Genomic DNA, 12,509 nt, shown 5'->3' on the forward strand with positions numbered 1-12,509 from the left:
CACAATGAGTTTCCAACATGCAATGTCAGTCAGAAACACTTCAAAGTTTTTGTCATAAACTGAGCCACTGGCTGATCAATGAAATAAACCAGCACAGCTGACTGAACATCAATATATTGCCTGGTTAGAAATCTTTAAAGTTTGAACAAGTGCTCACACAATCAAAACCAAGAGGTTGTTTGCTCAAGAGAGTCACAAAATCAATTGAAGAGCTGAAGTTGATGTTTTGCTGCTCATCAGATTCAGTCTCTGTGTGTGCGTGATTTGCACTTTTTAACAATCACTGAAGTCTCATGGCATAAGCTGTAAATTCAAGCTGCCGGTGTAATTTGGAAACCCCAGACCTGTCCCCACAGTGGTGGTCCTCATGGTTATAACCCAAAAATATCAAGGGTAATAAAAAAATGCAGTGTACTATTGCTTTACAACTAGCATTAGAAAGGAAAGCAGACGACATGGAGCAAAGGGCCACAGGTCGTACTCAAACCCGGACCGCTGCGGTTAAATATACATTTCTAAGACCTGCATTCTACCAGGTGAGCCACCAGTGTACCATGTTGTCAGGTGACTTTTATGTATAAAAGGCAACCATGCATGTGTTTTCTCACAGCACACAGAGCTTCAGTCAGTCTATTGCTCATTGATAAACTTCTCTAAACCACTTGTAGGCTGTAACTAGTTTGGTTTTACTTGACATTACATTATTCACCACACAGGATACAGGACAAATTGCATCCAGCAACATTTTATCTTTACATATAGTACAATCCTGTAAATGTATGAAAAGTACACTAGGTTTTGAAGTATATCTTTTTCTTTTAATAATTATGCAATTGAAGGCCATGGTTTAAAAATAAAGTCAATTAAGTTACTGATATGATATAAGTGAAAGTTCAGTGTCTCCACTTCCTGTATCCTTTGCTTCAGATTGAAGTCCCTTTGCAAAGTCGTGACATTTCATAAGATTCTGAAGTAGTGGTGGCAATAAATTGTATATAGCAGAAACACTTCTATTGTATGTGTTTTGGTATTTGTTGCATGTGTGAGTTTGGAGCATGTTTAACTTAATGTCTGCACTTTCACACTTGTATGTGGTTTATTTGTCACATATTTGTACTTTGAGTGTGTTTCTTGTAATGTTTGTGCTTTCACTGTTGTATGCACTTTGTCCTTAGGGCCACCGTACATTAGCCACACAAAATTTTACAAAAACAATGCAGATAATACACTCTCCAGCCACACACATACTCAAGCAGACTGATGCACGTTTACACACTGATAGACACACACACACAAAATGATTCCCTTCACACACACACACACACACACACACACACACACACACAAATTCTCTCTCTCTTTTCTGGCAGTTTTGCGTCAGTGCTAAGACCACAGGGACGGTTGACATTTCACTCTGGCTCCGTTTCCATTCCCTGTGATCACAGCCATGCTGCCTCGCCTCCCTTAAAGGTCACCGTTGTTGTTTGTCAAAATCCCAACAAAAACACACCATGCAATGCTCTTTATGTGTGTGTGTGTGTGTGTGTGTATGTGTATGCACACACACACACATACACAGAAAAAGAGGTAAAGTTTGTGTGCTTAACTTCTTATGGGATCTTGAAACAAGGGTTGTCAGTCAAATCAAATCAATTTTCTCAAGACCTAACCAGGATACCAGGATGGTGTATGTGTGTGAGCAGGTGTACTTGCTTGTGCTTTGTTTTGTTTTGTTTTAGGTTTTTTTTTTGGTTGTTTTTTTTTTTTTTGGTGGTTGTTTAAAACCATCCAAATCTTCTTTATCAGTGTCAAACTAGCACAAATTACAGAACTGTCAAATGGGAAAATTATTATTAATTATGAATCTATTAATATATCTTGTATGTTGCATACTTTTAAAAATGTGTATCCAAAACAAATGTTACCTTAGTCCTGGATAAACACTGCCAGCTGTGAATATTTTGGATAATTAAAATAACTAGCATAACTTTAAAAGTCATGTTTCTGCTTCTCCAGTATACCCAAAATATCAACTACTGGGGTTCAGCAAAGGATACGCTTAGTTAGCTTGGAGAAAGACAAATGCTATGCAAGGTGTAAATTTGAAAAAACATGATAGATTGTTATAGTAATAATCTAGGGAAATTTCAAGCTAGCCACCTGTTTCTACAGCAGCAGTTTGAGCTATTAAAAATAGAAACTTTCTTGTAATACTGAACTGAACTGAAAGCAGCAGAAAGAGCAGGGGTTTACAGCCCATTAGCTGGTCACGTCAACAAGTCCTCAAACCCAAATGACCATATAGGATGTTTGGTTCTACCCTCTGATACCATCCATAGTACCGTAACAGTGTCAGGTGTACCAAATCTTCATTGTCATGGTAACAATAATACACATGAACAGTTGCAATCAGAAATATTCAACCCCCCAAAGATTTTAAGGATTTATCTATTGAGGTTTTTTCAAAGAGCAAGATTCTGCTTTGGATGACTTCTTTATGAATTGAGTGACATAAAATCAACACAGAAAATGCATGATGTAGTATTTGTGTGTAACAGTATATTTTCTTAAGATAGCCATGTCACAATTATTCAACCCCTATATAATATTGTTGTTTTTAAAGCTTTCTGACAGTTTTTATGGCCTTAAGTGGAGTTGAAACATAATTAAGCCTTTGGAAACTCTATAATGATCCTTCATTTGATTCAGCTGTGATGCATATATAAACCCCAACCATGAAGGCATTCAAGGTGAGTTGCAATCATGGGAAAGACAAAGGAGCTTCCACAAAAGCTGAGAGAGGAGATTATTTCGCCACACCTGAAGGGCCTTGGGTGTAAGAAGATTTCCAAAACATTTAATATTCCAAGAGACACCATTGGGGGCATTATAAGGAAGTTTAAAACTTACGGAACAGCTGCAAACCTGCCTGGCTGTGGAAGAAAGCCCAAAATTTAATCAAGGGCCCTTAGCAACTTAGTCAGGACAACTAAGAAAAACCCCCGTGTGACTGCAAGACACCTACAGGATGACCTGATGAAGGCTGGTATAAGTGCTTCAGTGGCAACTATAAGACATGCACTGAATAAACAAGGACTTCATGGCTGGACTCCAAGATGCACCCACTCACACAAGGAACATCAAAAGTCGACTAGAATATGCCAGCAGGAATTTGGATAAGACTACAGAGTTTTGGGAGACAGTTCTATGGACTTATGAAACCAAACTGGAACTGTTTGGACATATGGACCTGTGGTATGTCTGGAGTGTGAAAGGCCAGGCTTATGACCAGAAGAATAACATCCCCACGGTTAAGCATGGAGGTGGGTCATTGATGATGTGGGGCTGTTTTTCTGCGGCAGGAACTGGCAGTCTTGATCATGTCCCTGGCATCATGGATTCTCAGAAATACCAGGCCATTTTAAAGAGGACATGACGCCTTCTGTTGACAAATTAAACCTTGGTGATCATTGGACTTTCCAACAAGACAATGATCTCAAGCACACCTCCAAGTCAACCAAAGCTTGGTTGAGAAAAAGAGTCGTGATTTCAATTGCTAAGTTTCAGTCCTTAGGAAACCTCCAATTGATCCAACTTCACCGCATTAATTTGAATGAATTAATTAGCTTTTTGTTGAGAGTTTGATGAAAAGATATAAACCATTCTCATGTCTCTGCGTTAGGTGTTGAGCTAGAGACTGGAGACTTGGCTTAGGTGTTGCAGAGGGAATAGCTAGCCTGGATCTCTTCAAAGTTTAAATAATCACCATACAACAGTTTATCCATCAGCTGAGTAATACTTTGTCTCCACTGGTCGAATGGGAGCCTCAGGGTGACAGCAAGACTCTGGGAAGTCTCTGTGCCCTTTTTTAATTTGTTAGCAAAGCCCTGTGAATGCCCCTTCACACACAGATGTGTTGTGTTCATAGAAATTTTGATAGAGGACTGACCACATTGGTGGGGTAGGTGAATGTAGATCATCTTATTTGACCATAGCCACAGTCTCTGACTGTCATGTACGTGTATGATACATTTCATGTGACTGCTGTTGATGTGGGGTTTATATAGTTTTCCATATTGAATTAAAATACATCACCTGCAGAGTAACTCACAGTTTTCCCTACACAAACTAGTGTTACTTTAGATTTTTTCAACTGTTTCTTTATTTCGTTTTATTGGCTGGACCACAACAGTCTTATAAGAGTAAATGTCTGTGATCATAGTTCCACCATTGGTCAGCCGAATGCCAGCTGAGTGAGTTTAAGTTTCCTCATTGCTCTTTAAAAATGAATTGGCGCAAACAGTTTCTATTGTGGGGGCCTTTACAGCCTGCAGTGTTGTCAACTTAACACATTTATTGCTTGATTTCAAAACTCTTTTTCAAAAAAGCACAGAGTGACAAATCTAGTGATTTTTTGTACAAACCTTGGCTACATAGAAGAGTCGCCAGTTGGATATGAAGCAGAGCAGCACTTTCTTATACAGATGTATACCGTGTGCTGTGTGAGAGATAAAATGAGAAAGGTATCCTGTCGCCTATAACTTTCTCACTGAGGGATCATTTTACAAGTAAATGTAGCACAGTCTTTGTCTTTAAGTTATGTGTTTGGTGATTGTGTCGAACAATGTTGTTGTTATAAAACCCGGATTTTAGCAGAGCAGAGCAGCAGCTTAGAAATGGCTCGGAAGTTAGCATTTGGTCTTAATGGTCCGTGTTTCAGTCACTATTTCAAAATTGTTCAGTTATTTGACAACATAAACAGAAAAACAGCTAAAGAGAACAGCTTTATTGGAAATTCAGCAGTATTAAATACTGTACTGTATATGTAAGCAAAGAGAGTATGAGAGAAGCAAACAGATAAAGGCCTGAAACTAGCTGACACTAGGCAGAATGCAAATATGACGCAATGATGTTCGTTTTTGACATAATCTGGTTTCTTGTTAACGATGGACATGAAATAGATTCTAGTGATCAATGTCAGCGTCAGGGGACATGCAATATGTGTATTAACATGAGCATCTACAGCACCCAGACTAATAACAGCTGTTTGGTTTCAGATCACTAATTACTCTTTGCAAAGTCTATGAATTGTAAGAAAATGTAAATGGTTTAAATGCAACTGTTATTTCTAATGTGGACATAGTGTCTGGAGACAAAAAGATTTTTACAAAAAAACTGAATATAAGTGAATGTCACCCTAAATTTTATGATATACAGCACTGTGTGTGTTTTATTTGGACGGCATGGCGGTGCAGTGGTTAGTGCTGTTGCCTCACAACAACCAGGTTCTGGGTTTGAACCCTGGCCCTTGGACCTTTCTGTGTCGAGTTTGCATGTTCTCCCTGTGTCTGCATGGGTTCCCTCCAGGTACTCTGGCTTTCTCCCACTGTCAAAAGACATGCATTTTAGGTTAATTGGTGACTCTAAATTACCTGTAGAGGGTTTAGTCAGGAAGGGCATCCGGTGTAAAACTTGTGCCAGGCTACAATATGCGGCGATCTGCTGTGGCTACCCCTGAAGGGAGCAGCCAAATGGCAAAAAAAAAAACTGTCTGTGTTTTAGTTTAGAGCGTATTTATGCAGTGCAGCTCTCTCATAGTTGTAGTAGTTGATCCTATAATTGATCTAATGTTTTAGACTTGAGCAGCAGCTTAAGTGATCAAAATATGCCAAGTTTAGTTTTGTCAATATATTGTACTTCCACTCTCTATGTGTCATAAGATACTATGAACTAATATTTGACCATACCTTTCCATGAGATTACTCAATTTGACTGTTCCAATCATGGTATTGTGTTCACTGTTACAGTGATATCATCAAAATGGGTGGAGATTATTGGTGTATGTCTACCAGTTATGCAGTGTTAGGCGTAGCATATGCTGCTTACACTGTATGTAGTGCACATGTTAATATGAAATATATGCAATATAATATGCATTTCTAGACATTAAATAGAGACAAATTACTTTTTTCACATTTTGAGCACTGTTTGGGGCATAAAAATGTTTTCTTAACCTAAAACAATTTTAACTTCCAAGAGTAATTATTTCTAGGAAACAAGCTAAGCCAGTTGTATTTCTTGTTAACACCATCATGAATATTGACTTCAACATCCACAGAAGAATGTCTTTTTTCAAGTCCAGCTTCACATTATATTCAAAAATGTGTATCAAACTCCATCATTTGGAGGTTAAAGCATTAGTTTTATCTTCCTGTGCTCTACTTTCACCATTGTAAATTAAGCTTTGTACTCAGTTTCCAAAGGTTTAACGTAGCAACCGTGTGACAAATCAAGCATTTGTATTCATGCTTGTCTCAAGGATTCCCTCCTAATCAAGTGTACAGACATTTACACTATAGAGAGAAAGGGAAGCAATTTTACAAAAACTGCTATTTTGGCTGAAGGAGCACTTTTTAAAAAAACTACAAAGAGTAATGCAAAAACACTAGAAACAGAAGTAGTTACTTGATGACTGTTGAGAGATTTAATTAATACATTTCAGTGTAGGGGTAATTTAGTTTGCATTTCTAATGGTACTCTATCTTTTTGCATGGGGTCCTGCTGTGTGCACAGTTGTATTAGCCTTAGGCATTTAAGATCTGGGTAACATTGGAGTATTTTTTTTTCTGCACACATTCTCTACAGACCTGGGGGGAAATAGGAAATACTAGTCTAATATTATTTTATATTCCCTGGTATTTAATCTTCAATATTTCTCATCAAACGCACGGGGAGGGAGTGTATTTGATTTAAGGTATTTGGGATGTTGTCAAAATTATGATATTATTTGTGTGGGCAATGTTATAACTGCCATGCAGAGTCACATTTCCTTCCAACACTGATTTAAACCCAATGATGATGCTCATGGTTTGTTTCTTAAAGAGAAGGGAGAGAGAAAAAAGACAACTCTGCCCAAATTGCCTTGAAAGAAAAAATGAAGAAGGAAAAAAAAAACAATTCAGATGAATGATTGACACGGCAACCAATTCATCACAATGAGAGATAGAGGAAGGTATCTGACAACCAAAAACACTGAAGGTAAACACACTGCGCTCGCATGCAGACACTGTCATACTCGAGTGCATGAATATACACACATGCGGACACACACCCAAACATGAAAGTAGTTCAATAGCTATTACAGCGCAGCTTTGCAGGAATTTGTATCAAATGATTGGTGGGATCTGCTGCAAGCAAAAAAAGAGGGAGAGAGAGAGTTGCAGCTGTTGTGTTTTTGTGCATGTATGATTTGTGTGTATGTGTTCGGGTTCATGCACACATGTAGCAGCAATCTTGTGTTCCTCTTTGAACGTGCAAGTGCCCCCCATCTCTCCTCCCCCTCTGTCGCTCACGTCCATAGCCATTAGTGAGGCGGCCGTTGAGGCTGCCTTGTTTTGACAGATGCTCACTCTGTCCAAATGCATCTCTGAGGATGTTATGGCGCTTGTCACACTCCCCCTCCCTCTCTCTCTCTCCCTCTCTCTATTTCCTCCCTTCTCTTCTTTACCCTCACTTTCACTACCCTTCCTTGGTTCATGCATGGCTTCAAATACTCTGTATTTAATCCACTCTTGTTATGTATTAAGTATTGATAATATTATTCACAATGCCTTTCTCAAATGCACACCCACTGTCGTTATGCCTTGTCCTCTATCTTCAAATACAATATTCCCTCATATGATGTGTCCATAAAGCCAGTCAAGGTTACCAGCGTGGGTTGACTGAGCAACTACCAGCGCTTCCAGTGCCTAGATGTGGACAAACCAGAGTGAACCATGTGGGCGGTCAGCCTTTCACTGTTTCTTCCTACTGGGTCTCTCAAGGGCGGGGTTTTGAGGTTGTAGGAGGAGGAGGGTGGAGACAATGCAAGGCAGAGAAGGTCTCCTGGTCGTTCAAGGAACCTACTGCAGCAGTGATGCCACAACACTAACCCACCTGGACGCAATGAGGCCGCTGCTGGTGTGGTCTGTTGGCTTACAGGACATATCAAAACACATTATGTAAGCAAGTCTGACATTCAGTGTAAAATACAGGTCTGTCAACTGCACCACATCTGATGAAATTCACTGATTAATTCAGTGGGATGATGGGTACACTAAGATTGCATCTTGAACATCTGAAACACAGGGTCGTTAGATTGCAGTCTCTCACTATTTACCCTACAGCAAGTCCAACTGAATGTTTAATTTTGGTGTGGAGTTTCATGTTATTAAAATTATTTTTTCTGCCTAAAGCTTTCTTTCAGAATCTAAAAAATCATTCATGGCAGCAAACTAGTGCAAAACAACATTCATTTACACTCCAAAATAGATAATTTCTCAGTTATATTTCCAGCTACACAGCACACATTTGTGCCACACCCAGGGAATTATATTAAGGTTTTGGTTCATGCAGTCATACAAATGCACAAATATCCAAGTCAAACTCCCCATGGCTTATAGATTCATGCTTATGACCCTTTCCATCATTCAGCCCTTTTTCCCACTAAATCATGCATGCAAGTCTAAAAACATGCCAGTTGCCCCATACACATACATCAATTTATGTGTTTGCCCTGGAGGGAGTTGAATCTGTTTTGAGGGAAGTTTGTTAGAAGTCAGTCTTAACCTGTACCCTCTTCAGTCCTTGTACCCTCTTCTACATGCTTCTAGCCAGGCAAAGGTGACCTTGCCCTGAGGACTGAGAGCCACAGAACTGCCCCTCTGCACCTCTTCTCCCTGCTGCCCTTCCAGTGCGGCTTCACTGTGGTGACTTAAGAGAGGGAAAAGGATGTCTGTGACTTTCTCTTTGAGTGCGTCTGTGAGTGTGAATGTGTGTGTAAGTAAGAGTTGGCCAGGCTTCAGGAGGGCTGAATCACACCGTCTGGGCTCTTCGCTGGATGGACAGGGCTTGGCTTAGGGCTGAGAGGGTCCTTTACGCCTCAACACACACTCTCCCAGGTCTGTACACTCTTCTCGATCCACCTCACAAATGGTGGGGTGATGAAAGGAGACATGTCAATACATCCAAGATTTCAACCACTGCTGGAGAGAAGAAGAGGGAGAGAGAGGAAAAGTAGGAGAAAGAGTAGATAGATTAGATGAAAGTGAAAAATGTCTAAATGTGTGTGTGTGTGTGTGTGTGTGTGTGTGCACCAGATTGTATGTGTGCAACAAGACAGGAAGTGCAAACACTGTACTCCAGACAGTACGAGGGAACAATGAATCACAGTGAAGACAAGAGGCTGAAAATAAAGAGAGATGGAAGCCGAAGTGACTCCATGTCCACAGTTAACGGTATATTTTCCTCCACCTTGCCAAGGAAGTGCCTGCTAGGCTGAGCATGGAACGAAGGGTGGGGAGCAGAGGGTGGGGAGCAGAGGGTGGGGGCAGAAATGAAAAGGTTGGGGTCAACCTCATCTCTGCGCTCATATTCTCCACTCTATCTCACCTCAATCTGGCCAATACAGACTCAACCCGGGCCCGCAAAGTTTTCCCATTCAGATTCCAAAAAACCAATCTGGTGAACTCCATTTCCGTTCCCCGCAGCTGACCACAAATAATGCTTGCGGGCAGTTGAGTTCAATGTGTCGCATCAATACACTGTTTACTGGGGCCCCTGAAAGGCTTTTTTGTGGTGGACTGGCTTTCTTAACACCCTTGTCCCCGTCTGAACCATCTGCTGTCAATAGGGATATTAGATGTAATATGAGCATTGCTCTGTTGAAACGCAGTTGTTAGACCACATCCTCAGAGAGAAAAGATTGTGGTTTACATTACAAGGACACATGAGTTGGTCTCTTCTTTTTCTACCTTAGAGGCAAACAAATGGAAACTGCTTTTGCTTTTTCACTTTTTTGATAAAAGACGAGAACATCAATATTGTTTTCATGTCTGTACCATGAATATGACACTAGCAACAGTAGCCAGCTAGCTTGGCTCAGCAAAAAACCTGCCCATATCCAAAGAAAATACTCATTTCAGCATCTGTGAACCTCACTAATTATGACACTATATTTCACTTGTGTAATTTATATAATAATAATCAAATTTTGGTTTTAGTTTTAGAGGTGCTCATAGGCCGCTTGTGTAACTTTTGAACAAAGCTAGGCTAGCTGTTTTGAGTCTTTATGCAAAGCTAAGCTAAATGGCGGCTGCCTGTAGCTTCATCTTTAGCACACAGACATGAGAGTGTTATCAATATCCTCCTCTAACGCTCTGCAAGAAAACAAATCAATATATCCCCAAAATATTGAACTATACTATACAATACAATCTAGTCGCACTGAGGTCTGAGACACAGTATAAAAGGAAATTACACAAAAATTGATACCAAAAAATACAAAAACAGGCAAACGTACAGACTGAAAACAGAACCAAGCAAACCAGTTAAAAACAAAAAAACTGTCATATAAAAAAATAAAAGTAAGTACATACAGCAACATACAGGCACACTCCGGCATATATACTTCTATTTCGTCTGTCTACCTCCTGGCCTTTCCCAGCATGCTTTGCCGTGATGGGTGACTTTATCCGCATTCCAATCCCAGCACACGCCTCTCGGAGGAGCGGCGATGTCACTGGAACATAGAGGAATAGAAATCAAATCTGTTTGAAGTGAGAGTGAGCGAGGGATAGTGCGCCAAAGGACAAGACAGTGATAACGGATAAAAGAGGAGGGGGAGTAAAAGAATGATATTTGAATTATGTAACTCAGCTCAGGGATGATTTGGACGATTCCACCGTTGACACCAACATCATTTCTCATTACCTGAGAGCTGTGTGTGCCCGGCGCTTTGCCTCGTCCCGTGAGTCATCTCACACTCAGCTATCAGAGAGAGAGACAGAGAGAGAAAGAGAGGGAGAGAGACAGAGAAAGGAGCAGAAGGAGGTGAGATGTTTGGGAGAGCAGGGACAAAAAGGCTGAAAACACACATTTGTTCAAACTAGAAATATGTGAAGCAGGATGTTCACATATTTAAATTGGTACAGAAGATTGACTCTGTTCACAAGTATTTTACATACTGTTGCCTGCCTCATATACACACCAACTGGCTTCACATAAAAGACTGAGTATTATGCATGCATGTATAACATCACTGAAGTCCCTGCAGAATGGATGCATCATTGTCTTACCTGCTTTGTGATGATTTCAGAAAAAAGAACAGAGTAAAACCTTTTATTCTAAACCGCACACGTGCATGGGTGTCAACACATTTTGCCGCCAGGATGATGTTAATGGGTTGAAATCAATGGCCAATCAATATCTCCTGAGAATTCGACATGGGATAAATTGCACTTTATAACTTTGAGCGACTGGTGATGAATGTTCCACATTTTTCAACTGGCATTTAGCAGAAGCTATGCGTAAAAGACCGGATAGCAAAATGGATGCTGCTTCTAATAAAAAAGGAAAGGCTCACCGCATACTACAGAGGAGACATTATCCTGATAAGTCAACCATATAACGATACTGATGTTTAGCCTCTTTGCTTGAGCTGTTTTATTGTCAGCGTGACAAAGCAAAGCCAGATAAACAAACATCTGTCATGATTAAAGTTAGTTTTGAAATGTGATCAGTTATAAACTAATACAATCAGCACTGTTACCTGTAGTCCCCAGGCTTTCAGACCAAAGACGGGTTTGCAAAAACAGAGAATTCCACCGATTTTTACACATCATAGTCGTCTGACAGGTGTTAGTGCATAGAAAAAACAAGCAAAAATAAAAAAAGTTGTGAAGCTTTTAGTGGCTCCAGAGGGGAGGATCTGACCAGCTGAGTCTACACCAGTTGGGACTGAGGTTAGCAACAGGGCTACATTAGCTGCTGCTAGCGTAACAGACCTGAATCTCTAGAAGAACTGTCTGCAATTGAGTTGATTTGTGGGTAATGTAGTCACCAGGTTTTGACGAGGCAGAAGAATGAGTGGGATAAAAAAAAGATGCAGTGACACTTGTTCGTAAGGTAAACCACTGCACTACTACACCTGACAGACCGACCAAAAGCCTGTCTGTATAAAAGTGTTTTCAGATAATGCTTCAAAAAGATGTCACAGGACTCTATGGATACCGAGGAAAGGGGGAGAGCTGTCCATAGTTTGGTGCCACGGCTTGAAAGGCACAGACCCCTCGGGTCTTTTAGTAGGTTTGAGGGACGGACGATAATTTTTGATGAGAAAATCAAAGTGGCCAATTTGTTGTGTAAGGGATGAAGAGGTCAGCAATGTATTGAGGTGTTTGACCATGCAAGGCTCTAAAGGTAAGCACCAGTATTGTAAAATGGATACAGAATTTAATTGGGGCCAGTGGAGGGAGGATAAAATTGGTGTGAAGTGTGATCTCTTGTTATTTCTGGTTAAAAGCAGAGCAGCTGCATTTTGGACAGTTGGAGACGGTCCAAAGAAGTTTGATTCAGGCAGGTAAAAAGAACATTACATTAGTCTAAATGAAAAGAAATAAAAGCATGAAAAATCATCTCCATCTCAACCTTGGTCACCATAGATCTAATATAAGCCAGGTCATTCATTTGAA

General features: G+C 40.2%; 1 long non-coding RNA gene across 2 annotated transcripts; it reads right to left on the bottom strand.

Moving 5' to 3' along the window:
- Window positions 1-2,083: 2,083 nt before the first annotated feature.
- On the bottom strand, window positions 2,084-12,231 carry LOC139631338 (uncharacterized). 2 transcript variants are annotated; one of them, XR_011693359.1, is made up of 4 exons: window positions 11,588-12,231; window positions 10,750-10,806; window positions 10,467-10,558; window positions 2,084-9,023 (listed from the first exon to the last, which is right to left on the bottom strand). It is a non-coding gene; the product is annotated as an uncharacterized lncRNA (long non-coding RNA). The 2 variants fall into 2 exon arrangements; XR_011693360.1 differs by having other exon boundaries at window positions 2,084-9,020; window positions 10,416-10,558.
- Between the last annotated feature and the right edge of the window lie 278 nt (window positions 12,232-12,509).

The sequence above is a fragment of the Trachinotus anak genome, unplaced genomic scaffold (assembly GCF_046630095.1).
Source record: "Trachinotus anak isolate AG129_WGS33_773 ecotype Australia unplaced genomic scaffold, CSIRO_AGI_Tana_v1 ptg000013l, whole genome shotgun sequence".
Classification (NCBI taxonomy): domain Eukaryota; kingdom Metazoa; phylum Chordata; class Actinopteri; order Carangiformes; family Carangidae; genus Trachinotus; species Trachinotus anak.